The sequence below is a fragment of the Nelumbo lutea genome, chromosome 1 (assembly GCF_056320005.1).
Source record: "Nelumbo lutea isolate HS-2025 chromosome 1, American lotus-T2T, whole genome shotgun sequence".
Classification (NCBI taxonomy): Eukaryota; Viridiplantae; Streptophyta; class Magnoliopsida; order Proteales; family Nelumbonaceae; genus Nelumbo; species Nelumbo lutea.
In genome coordinates, this window is record NC_142684.1 from 210,078,581 (window position 1) to 210,089,944 (window position 11,364).

Consider the following 11,364-nt stretch of genomic DNA (forward strand, 5'->3'; position numbering starts at 1 on the left):
TTCCTTCATCGGACTGGTCTAACTGTGGCAAAATTCACAAGTTTGTAACTACATAGAATGATAACATAGACAAATGAATGGTGATCATCAAACTAGTCATCTTAATATATTAGAAAATAGACAAAGACGTGCAGATCTTCACCGATTGATTAGTTAGGCCCATTCAGTAGACCTTTAACCTAGTTTGCTGTTTTGTTCTCCAACCATCACTGCTACTCTCGACCAATGTTCAAAATTTTGATACATATTGTATCAGTGGCTTCCCAATATGCCCCTATAGTGGGTGTTTTGGGTTGTTTTGGGAAGAGGGGCTTTAAACTGACCCCTCTGAACTAGATTGAAAAAAAAAAAAGCTAAAAAAAGGGCCTAGAGTGAATGTATCGATATTTTGAACCTTGCTCTCAATGATGCGTGCAAAAGCATCAAAGAAAACTAAAATTGAAAGGTAAGAACACAGTGCATGTTAGAGTAAGGGTTTGAAGAGCCCATCAAAGCTGCTAGGCGCCAACTCAACCACATGCATGTAAGTCAGAAGTCATAAAAAAATTGAGAAAAGCACAGAGACACACGATGCAGGATTCTGAATTCCAGCCCCCCTACAACTAGCCCTATCCCCCTTATAAACCACATCCTGCCCGTGAATTTGACATCAATTCACGGTCAGGATGCATTCCCCTTGTACTTTGGGCCTAGTAAATTCTAAGCTGGGCTGATTTGTACTTCTCCCTAAAAAATTCTGGTTGGACCGCTGAATTGATTCGAAATAATTAGAGATCTGTTAGGGACAACTCCCAACTTGAGAACATGGGTCGAGTTAGACTCATGGGTAGGGTAGCCAAGCTTAATCATCCACTTTATATAATTTTAATTTTAGGGTCAATTGCTGAAACCTCCCCTAAAGTTTTGGATTATTGTTAAAACTTAAAACCTCCCCTCAAGTTTGGTAATTACAATCACTTCTCCTTGCTCAAAGGTAAAGCTACAACTTTAAATTCTCTCTCTCTCTCTCTCTCTCTCTCTCTCTCTCTCTCTCTCTCTTATAATTTTAATAAAGTTTGTATTATTTTTTTTAGAAAACAACCTCACTAGTAATTGTATGGGTATTTTGGACATTTTTGTGCCTCTTTTTAGAGAATTCTAATAGGGGGGGTCTACTTGCAATTGTTTCAAAAAGTTTAGGAGAGGTAATTGCTATTGCCAAACTTCATGGGAGGTTTCATCAATAATGCAAAATTTTAAGGGAGATTTCAGAAATTTACCCTTAATTTATATTGAACCAGACCAAGCCCATTCAAATTTAACGAAATGCCAAATCTGAACCCGCCCAACTTGAATTACACCCCTAGATGAGGTATCCTTGCCTCAAGTTTGACCTGAACCCAACTTAACCCAACCCAAGTTTCACCCCTATAATGAGTTGACTCATTTTTCACATCATTACCTTTTCATGTAACAAGTTATAGATCAATAAAAATTTTGCCACATAGCAAAAGTCATATTGTTTTTTTTAGGGCAAATTTCTTAAACTTTCCTTATGGTTTAGTTAATTGACTAAGTATACTCTTATTGTTTCACTATTGATAATTGATGAAAAAGATACAGACAAAAACTAAACAAAATAAAAAGGGAAAAACAAGTTTCTTTTCCTCGAAATAAGCCTTATTTCACCCCCAAATGACTCAAACACCATACTTCATTCATAGAGTGCTAGATTTGCAAAAGTTTCCAAGAAACAAATGTGAATCGTTATTTTTTTTAAAGATTTTTCAAAATTTGAAAAAATATGGCAAAAATAGGTAAATTTTTTCAAATTTTCATAATATCTTGTGATTTCTTTTTTTTTCTTTAATGTTTAAATTTAAGTTGATCTACATTTCTTACATTCAAAATCACAATTTTTTTTTGTGTTATCGGTAAATTTATGGAAATTTCATGAAGATATTTGGGGAAAATCTAAATTAACAAAAAATTTGAAAATGCAATATTTTCTTTGCATATAAAGACTAAATATGTTTTAGATCTATGGATTTATCTATCATATCCATAGAGCAATTGAAATTTCTTCTTTAATATTTTTTATATTTTTAGAATTAAAAAATAAATATTAATTAATTATATTTTATCATTTGATCACAATTGAATATATTATAAATCTATGGATGATCTATCATATCCATAGATTAATTGAAATTTCTTCTTTAATAATTATTATTTTCACATAGAAGTTGTACCAATGTATGTTTTATGGTTGAATAGGAGAATTGAATTTTTCCCATCCTATAAAATGTTAAAACTTAAGAATTATAATTAAGCATAGGATTTTTAATTAAATTATAATTAGCTACAATATATTTTTTCGTAAAACCATTAAAATATATTAATTTAATGTATATAGACATTATTGAAATCTTATACTTAATATCGTTGATATATTTTTATAATTTATTAAAGTATTTATACTTTAAACTTTTCGATACTTTGAAACACTATGGGGCTAGAAGGTAACCAAAGTTCAAAAGTATTTATTAAAGTATCTTGTCTCAGTGAGAGGCAGAAGCATCGAGACTAGAATACCTTCGGCTACCTTCGACCAATACCTAAAGAACTACGTGCCTCCACTCTCTCTCCAGGTGCAGCGGCTGCGGTATCTCAACCAATTCGGGAAGATCGTCCACACCCAAATGTGCCCCTTCTTCGGCCATACGAATCCCCTTGCACCGTGTCCACGCCCACTTCGTCATGCTTGGGGAAGCCTCGATCCTCTCATCGGACGTCTCCGAGCTGCCTTTGAGGAGCACGGTGGAAAGCCGGAAGCCATGCCCGAGCAGTGAGGCTCTACTTATGTGAGGCTCGTGAGTTGCAAGCCAAGGGAAGGGGGATCAGCTATGAGAAGAAGAAGCGGAAGCTCTCGCAGCAGAGGAGAAAGAAAAAATCAGTTCTGTGTTGCAATGCTAATGCCCGCTTCTGAGTATCTGTCAGATTTGAGTATCTTTCAAATCTCAAATCTGGGCTTTTTTTTCAGATCTTAGAGATTCCAAATTCTTGAACTGCTCGGACTTCTCTCCGCCGATCTTGGGAAGCTTCTTCTTGGCCTTCTTCTCTTCTTCTGCTGCCTTTTTCCTCTCTCCGTTACACCGCCGTCCGAAAATTACAGCGTCACAGGCGAAGGATGGTCCTTGCGTGTAAATTGAATGTAAGGGCAAAACAGACATTTTAGTCCTTCCGTCAATATATAGTTAGTCCTTAATTTGCCCTTTTTTTACTCTGGAATAATCAATAATCAGACTCAGTTGTGCTCCTTGCATGAGGTGGTATTAACATCCACCGTGAAAAAAGTGACTGTACATATATAATTTAGAAAAATTACAGAGAGGTATCTATGCTTTGAGGGCACTCAGGGCAGTGACACTTTTCAACTTTCATTTGACACCATCTTCCCATGTCTTGCTAACAAATAAAATTAAATAAGTTTTGTTTAATTTAGTGTTCACATGTAATACAAATAAATAATAGTATATATTTATGTTCAACTAAAAATTAAAAAGAATAATCTTCAAAATTAGGATTTTATAAATATATTATTTTGACAGGGACGAGGACAAATTAATCACCTCAAATGCCAATTAAGGCTCCTCTGGAGCCTATGGTGCATTACTAAGCCCCATATCAGACTGTTCCCTTGGCACTCAAATGTGTCTGCAATTCCACAGCCTTCCCTGCTTGCAGTTTCTCACGAGTCACAGTAATCTGTTCTTCACCAGGTTTTAATTCTCTGAAGCTTGCTTTCCTGCCCAGTTCTTCAACTTCTTCGATAACAAGATCAAGCCTTGCCACTGTCTCTACCAGCAAAGAAGCAAAGGCAGCAAATGGAAGTGCTTCAGAGAATTGAAGACTAGTAATGTCGATCTTACTCAAAGTTCGCCCCAAAGATTTGCTCTCTGATTCCTCTGAATGATCAGTGACCTGTTTGGTTCGCCAATCTGGCAATGCTGATGAGTCAGTCTTGACAGAAGATAAGGGGATCCCATAGTCCTTGAAGGACTTCTGACTGAATCTTTTATGTTTGGATGCAATGAAGAGTCTAGGATGGGACTTGATGGCATTATTGAGGTCATGTAAAGCTTCCTGAAGTTGATCAGCCAGCACCTCTGGAGAGCAGCAATGATGGTTCCTAATGCTATCAGCTAGTTCCATTAATACCTTTGAAACTTCCGTGGCTACTCTGATGCATGGGTCCTTGAATAAAGCAAGAACAGATTGTGGGGTCTAAACAAAATCATCGAAATATATCAGTAGTGTATCAAAATTCTGTCATATCAAAACTAGGCAAAGTTTTTTCCAGAGGTGAGGTTAAGTTCATTTTTTTTCTTGCAAAGGAATGCTAATTATCTATTGATCGAAATTTTTACAATAAATTGGAGAATCTATTAGGTTAATAGATTCTTCATCTCTTTTGAGTGAATGACATCCCAGGATGATCACACTAACTTGATATCTCCATTACAGATAGAATTCCCTTATTAAATGGATTAATATCTACCCAGAGCATAGCTATAGATACTTCATTAATAAAAAATTAACAGTTTGTGATGAAATGGTGCTTATTCTTTTGGTTTGTAAGGTGAGTGATAAAGGAAAATTTGGCCCGACCTCTTTATTATGAGACACGTGGCAGAAACGACGGCTCGGCAAAAGGGGTCAAGCCTAGGCGGCAACAAGGGCACACTCCGCCGAACTAACCCACCTTGTAACAGCTCGGGATAGACTTCGCCAAACTACCACCTTGTAACAGCTCGGGGTAGACTTCGCCCAACTGCGCCTTGTAACAGCTCAGGATAGACTTCGCCGAACTACCATCTTGTAACAACTCGGGATAGGCTTCGCCGAACTGCCACCTTGTAACAGCTCGGGGTAGACTTCGCCGAACTGACCGCCTTGTAACAGTTCGGGATAGACTTCGCCGAACTACCTTGTAACAGCTCGGGATAGACTTCGCCGAACTACCACCTTGTAACAGCTCGGGATAGACTTCGCCGAACTACCACCTTGTAACAGTTCGGGGTAGACTTCGCCGAATTGCCACCTTGTAACAGCTCGGGATAGACTTTGCCGAACTACCTTGTAATAGCTCGGGATAGACTTCGCCGAACTACCACCTTGTAACAGCTCGGGGTAGACTTCGCCGAACTGACCCACCTTGTTACAGTTCGGGATACCTCCGAGCTCAAGACCGCCTCGCTCAGCACTTCGCATCATCTTCTAGGCACCAAAGCCAAACAAGTCGTACCATGCCTGGCACCAGGGAATTCCGTGCCCGAGGGCACCACGCCTGACTGACTTGGGATATGACGTTTTGGCAGCCGCACTCTAAACGGCCACCTACCACCGCCACTGACGCCGCCATCTCCAGTTAGACGGTTAGGCAGTGACGGTTCTGTCTCAACAGAATGGATGACAGCCGAGTTGACAAGCGCCAGAGTAATCATACCCGATCTGACAAGGGCCTCGGGACGAGTACGCGAAGCGACTATAAGAGCCCCCTGCCCCCCCGATAAGAGAGGTATGCAAAAACTTTGCGCTATCTGGTATTACCTTGCTTTTGAAAGATTCTAACTTGAGCTTCGGAGCCTCTACACTGGGTTCCCCCCGGAGCTTTCCCATCTCTCCCGTTTCAGGATCCCTGCTACCTCGTTCGAAAGCAAGGCAGCGGATAGCTAAGACCAGCCGGATCGCGCTCCATCAGTGAGGATGAAACAAAAACCCTTGGAAGCCACGTGGCTATGTTATTAGGTTAAATGCTTAAAATACAAGAACCTTGTGACAGAGTTCCCAACATACTTTTTCACTTGGTACAAAGATTGCAGGTTAAGACTAATGGGTCTCACATGCCATCACTATCCCTCAGCTTGAAGAGATAAAATCACAATGTATTATTGTTATTGAACAGTGGTAAGATGATAATGAAACTGATGATGATATGTAAGCTAAAATACACAAAAATTAAAGACTCAAGTGAATGATTCTTTACCTGAATCTCAGATTGCAGACATCCATGTAAAGTCACAGCTGTGTATCCAAAATGTCTAAGAGCAGCTCCCACTTTTACATATTGTTGCCACGGGTCCCTGTAACAATGAAATGAACGCCTTGGCTCCCAACTAGCATGTTGTGCCTGATGCATAATGTCATTGCCCCTATCAATAACTTAACTGTTCAATCATCAAAACATTCAGTCTAATATGTTTTCCTATGAAGAGAAAAGCAATAGAAAATTAATGATACAGAATTCAACAAGATACAGCAACCTTTGTATTAGGCATTGTTCAATTGAAACTATAATTAAAACCAGACAATAGTGAGAAAGATTAATTACCAGGGTCTCTTCACTAGATTTGGAGTCCAAAACTGCCTTGTAGCCCTTGAAAATGTGGTTGTCTGGTGATTTAGTTTTAATTTTCTCATCTTGAAAGTATTCATTAACACAAGCTGCATCATTCACCCTCATAAGCTAACAAAGAATGGTCTATACTGATGGTAATAGAAGGATGTACAAACACACTTCAGTTGAAAGACTGGATGAATCCAAGCTGCCTAGCTTCAGATTCAAGCATACATGACCACCTGAATGTGAGATCCTGAATATTGGAATAATGATATGATATTCAATGGATGACATTTAGGTGGTAATGCAATGGTGTCAGCATCCTTCAAGAAGTAAAATCTGCTTAGAATGGTATTCTATTTGCTCTTATAAAGAAATTCCATTAAACAGCCAAGTTCTTGTTGACTCTGTTGAGTCACCTGCTCATGAGAAAAAAACTTGTCTAACTTAACTGAGTAATGGAAAAACCAGTTAACTTGACTCTGGTGAAATATTTTCAAATTTGAGTCATTCATTTTTCTTTTGTGATTTTGTTATTCACATACCTTCTATTGATCTTGCTAGCCCTTCAAACTTGGAGACAATGGACTTATGGAGGTCTTCCCCAGACCAATTTGGAAAAACCAGTAGACTCATGAGAAGGCAGAGACCACAACCAATCGCAATGGTATAAATGCGTTCATGTGCGATATGTATTATGTTGTGGACACGGTAACTTGAAACAGTTATCAGATTGAAGGTTAAGAGGAAAATGACAACACCGTATTCATATTTTTTTCTTTATATATGGAAAGAATCTCACGTATGTAGCTGAAGCACCTGTACAAGTTCAAACTCTACACTGAGTTGAGAAAGTTATGAGGGAGAAGAACGAAGTTCACACAGTGATGTAGCATTAAATAAAAAACGACTGTATATTTATTCTAAAGAATAAACTTTCTTTTTGTAATTAAAAGTAAAAGGAAATCAATTAAATAAATGGAGATAGAATAGTACCTATCAGAAAGACAGAAAATGAAATGAAAATAGTTCGAAATATTTGACCCGTCTCATTTGCAATATACTCAATGAAAAATGCCAGTGACCCAGCACATAGAGTCCCAAATCCTCTATTCAATCCTTTGCACAGAGTTGCCCCTGAAATACCAGCAAGTATGGGTAAGTGAAAAGGAGGAAACATAGATCACATATCTCTTCCAAGAAAAGCTTGTGCTTATGTACACCGTTGTCTCTTATTCCCATTTAAGATCGAAAGCCATCTCATGGAGACTCTTACCCGCAGTAAACTCAAACACCACAACCACAGTTATGACAGCCCACATTGCATTTTGTCCAATTCCTTTAAAGAGTGGCTCCAATAAATACAATAGGGAGACAATTGTCAATGCAAACCCAACTTTCAAAGAGTGAATGACTCTTCGTGGATCTTCTTGACCAACCGTCCATATCTTTTTCCACACCAAACCAGGCAATCTTCTCATCTTTGCCACAACATTTCCTAAATGCATCTGTTTCTTCACTTCATTTCCGGCTTTCTCCATTCCTGTATCACTAGGGAGCATTTCCTGACAGAAAAACAATGGGCCTACGGCTTATGGCTTTCTCCAAACAATGGGCCTACGGCTTATGGCTCATAAGCTAATTTCAGTACAGAAATCAGTTTTAATGTCTCTTGAAGGTGTTTGTTACTCGGTTCTATAACTCTGTTGGTGGCCAGTAGGGGCTGTAGAGTTTGGGCTATTATGTGAATCCCCCTCTTCTAACTGAGAGGCCGGTGTTCCTTCATATATCTCACTCAGCTTCAAGTGAAGAAATACCAGAAACCTTGCATCATTCGCATGCCTTCCATTAAAGCGATGTTGGATGTTAAAGTCTGTTGCTTTCAGAAAGAGTCGTTGGAAGCCGACAGGAGAAAGAGAAACCCCCTTCACCAAGAAATAGTTAAAATTAGGTGAGAACAAATAGATTAAGGGTAAAAAACTTAGGGAAGCCTTCCTTACAAGTTTCTCTTAAATACTGAAACCTCCCCTCTCTTTTCACATTTCCAAATCGACGAACAGAGCTTTTTAAGACTCTGTCAAGGCTAACCCCAACACACCTTTCTAACATTTTGCCATGAGGACGCTGATGCCGTCTTCTTCGTTACCTGGGGACAAGGTCATGACCCTCCTGTGGCATGGCATGAAACAGAGAGAGAGTCCTTCAAGAGGAGATCTGATAAAGATTCCGGCAGGGACTTCAGTCTACTTCATCAAGAACGACAACCCTGAGAAGCTCTTTATCTCAAAGCTTCTTCTAACCATGCATCTCTACTCCCGAGTTCCGGCCATTTCGAGGCATTCTTCGGCCACCCAGAAGGCGAAAATCCTGAATCGTTTTACAGGGCCCTCAGCAGCTTGAAGAGGTTGCTTGGGCGACAAAACAAAACGAGGGTGCCATCGTCAAAAGCCTCGTTCGAAGAACAACAGATCAAAGCCCTGAGCCGACAAGCTTCGTCCCCAAAGGTGGACAGTAATGGCGTTTCGACAAAAGCAACTCAAAGGGTCCCTTCAAGGCTTCAACCCCTTCAACAAACGCTCTTCCCCTCGGCCTGGATTAGCTATTTTGATTTTGATGGTTCAGGGAGCAGGTGATACGTGGAAAACAAAAAGAGAAGATTATGGTTCGTTTGTTAAGAGAAAAAGATCTCTTCAGTCACAATGCCGTTTATAATCTCACTGGTTTCACTTGTATTAACGTTACAACAAGGACGATCTTCTCTCCTATTTTCTAGCAACAAATAACTAATCAAATCACGCGGACAACTCTACCAAGTTAGGTCCAATCATGACTTCGATCAGCTACCAGACCTTGGCATTGCCATCTCCTTGGCAAACACCTCTAATGGTGAATGAATGGTCCTTACTACAAATCTAGAGCAACCAAGGTGGCTGTCCATCAGAGGCTCAGAGCGGATCAGGGAGTGGTAGCAGCTCAAGGTTTGCATCACCAGATCAAGGTAGCGTGTATAAGTTGGTGGACACTGTACCTGGTCCCAGTCAAGCCAAGGATCAAAGTATATGATGTGAAAAAATATAGATACATTCGGATACATTAGAAAAATTATTATAAATCCCACAAAATGTTATTAATATTAAATTTAAGTGTAAAATAATCACACAAATAAGGTATATATACATGGAAAATGTATAATTTAATCACATATATAAATATCATTCAATTTTATTTATAATGCATCGACAAATCATATACAACTATTATATTTTAATTATTAAATCAATAATTTTATATTTTATTATTTTTACCACATTAACAAAAAAATTAACTAAATATTAAACTCTCCAATGTGTGGTAGACAGTATTGTTTAAAGATAAAAAGAGTTTATGTATTATAAATAAAAAAGAGTTTATATCATCTCTACTAAAATTTCTATTCCATTATTATTATTTTTATAAACTTAAAAAAAAATCATTCTTTGATATAAATGCATGTTAATGATTTTGATAGATTCAATTTAATATTAAATACTCGAATATTTATAAACAAAATCTTTATTATCGTAAATAATAATTATGTTGTTATTTAATGTAAGTTAAAATATTAATAATAATTTATAAAAATATGTAAAAATTTTCTAAGACACATATCATGTGAAAATTCATAAATTTTAATTACTAAAATAATTATTTTATTATTAGTTTTTTTATAAATTTGTTGAGATTAAGGATCATTTTTTGATATCAATGTGAATTTGATAGATATTTATTCCATTGTCATTTATAAAATATTAATTTTGAATATTATTCTTTTTTAATTTTTAATTGAACATAAATGTATATTATTGTTTGTTTAATTGGACTACATGTAGATCAGATACTAAAGTAAATAAAAGTTAATTTACTTCATTTTAAGGACAAAATGGGAAGATGGCTTAGTGGTTTAAGGCTGCATTTAAGGTTTGGGCAATGTGTTTCAACCCATGCTGTTTCGACTCAATACACGTATACCTAATACACTTCCATAGTTCTAAAGGCGAAGGGACCATAAATGGGCAAAGAAGGGTTAATTATTTATATATACTTTGAACTTTTAAAATCAACTTAAGCATGCCTTATTGTTATTGACCTTTCAATGGTTAAATCTAACAAATAAAATTTAAAAGACAAAAATGACCTTAACTGTTCATTAAATTTTTAAAACATACTCTACTCTTCCTGTACAAGAAAAACAGCCACGATGGTGTTGATGTTGAACACCCTCTGAAGAACTGAAACTTGCGAGTTCAAACATACCCCACTCTTTGAAGAAACTGAGACTTGCGACTTCAAACTCCAAACGAATAGAAATACAAAACAGAGGGAGGGAAATTCATGAAACCTTAACGGTTACATTTTGCAGTGAAAATGATATCCAAAGTGCTGAGAGTGAAAGGTATTAGGAGAGGGAGAAAAGGAAGAAAAATATTTAATTGGAGAATGAGAAATACTGTTTGATTGCACTGCTTGAGTTTTTATCTTTGGACAGGATTCTTCAGCCTTCAGGCCCCAAAGTCCACTGACGAGATTCATGCCTTTTGGGTTTTCATATACCGAGTACGCAATATCCACAACTAATTGAATTCTTGCCTATTTTTGGGTTTTTATAGGAGTTTCGTATCCGTGTTCTCGGAACATTGTATCATAAAAACGGTGCTGTTTGCGTTTTCAAAGAAAATAATATTGATTTTGTTTGGTATTAATGCTGGGAATAAGGTTTTTAACATTGATATATATAACTTCAATTGTCATTGAGAGAGTTTGGGAGTTGGTGCTAATATCTATTAACGGTGTATGAATGGTGGTCCTATGTTGTGTGGGGCCAGTCAACAATTGTTCAGGGTATATATAAATGATTTTCCAAATATATAGGGTATAAAAGTAATTAACCCTTAAAAAAATCATCCTCATATAAGGTCATATACAAATGAATCTTGACGAATTGC

At 37.4% G+C, this 11,364-nt stretch overlaps 1 long non-coding RNA gene and 1 pseudogene across 1 annotated transcript; one reads left to right on the plus strand and one right to left on the minus strand.

Annotated features, from left to right (window-relative positions):
- The first annotated feature begins 2,512 nt into the window (after window positions 1-2,512).
- Window positions 2,513-6,104, plus strand: LOC148880754 (uncharacterized). Its single transcript, XR_016104647.1, has 3 exons — window positions 2,513-3,193; window positions 3,762-4,344; window positions 4,622-6,104. It is a non-coding gene; the product is annotated as an uncharacterized LOC148880754 (long non-coding RNA).
- LOC148880755 (aluminum-activated malate transporter 12-like) lies at window positions 3,585-8,257 on the minus strand (annotated as a pseudogene).
- Between the last annotated feature and the right edge of the window lie 3,107 nt (window positions 8,258-11,364).